At 64.9% G+C, this 786-nt stretch overlaps 1 protein-coding gene across 3 annotated transcripts in view; it reads left to right on the forward strand.

The window, feature by feature from the left end:
• The first annotated feature begins 453 nt into the window (after positions 1-453).
• Positions 454-786, forward strand: part of TRAF3 (TNF receptor associated factor 3) — a 111,022-nt gene continuing 110,689 nt past the window's right edge. For all 3 annotated transcript variants that reach the window (XM_025869318.2, XM_025869323.2, XM_025869324.2), the window contains exon 1: positions 454-524. The gene's annotated coding sequence lies outside the window, so the exon portion shown is untranslated. The remainder of the gene's footprint in view (positions 525-786) is intronic.

The raw sequence follows: 786 nt of genomic DNA on the forward strand, positions 1-786 counted from the left end.
TGGCCTGGAGCCTCCCCGAGAGCGAGGCCCCGCCAGGCGGGGTGCAGAGGTCTTAGAGGGCCAGGGGTACCGCTGACGACTTGGGGGGCAGCGGGGCCATGGCCTCCGGAGAAGCGGGCGCACAGGCCCGAGCTTGACGCAGGAGAGCAGTGCGCGGGCAGCGGAATCCCGTCCACTCGGGGCGCCCGGGCCAGTGGCGAAGTCGGGGCACTTGTGGCACACTGGCCACCCTGTCACACTTGACTGAGCGCGGCTTCCTGGGTGTGGGAGGAGCCCAGCGAGGAAGGAAAGGAAACTCCAACCAAACAAATGCTCCTACGGCCCCCCTCTCAATAAAAGAGAGCAGAGGCCCAGATGGCTTGAGTCACCTCTGGCCCCACCCACCTGCGCGCGCGCGCGTGTGTGTGTGAGGAATGTGTGTGTGAGCGCGCGTGTGTGCTGTGTGCACGGCTGTGCGGGAGCGTGTGTCGGCCGGTATGTGAAGGAGTGTGTAGTGCGAGGGATGTGAGCGTGTCTGTGCCCAGGTGAGTGTGAGCGTGTCTGAATGGCACCGTGTTTAGGAATGCGTGTCTGTGAGCCTGTGTCGGCAAGTGTGCGGGTGTGTGGGGTGATGGTGAGCGTGTGCCTGGGGGTGCAGTCTGTGGGAGTGAGCGTGGCCGCGCGGGGGAACCGGGTGACGCCATCGCTCCCGGCCGCCACGGAACCTGCACCTTTGGGGCCCACACGCCGCTGCGTGGCTGTTTTTTTGTTTTGTTTTGTTTTTTTTACCCGGAAAGGGGGGGACGG

This window comes from Callorhinus ursinus, unplaced genomic scaffold (genome assembly GCF_003265705.2).
Source record: "Callorhinus ursinus isolate GAN/ISIS: 27379988/994484 unplaced genomic scaffold, GSC_fseal_2.0 scaffold8, whole genome shotgun sequence".
NCBI lineage: Eukaryota > Metazoa > Chordata > Mammalia > Carnivora > Otariidae > Callorhinus > Callorhinus ursinus.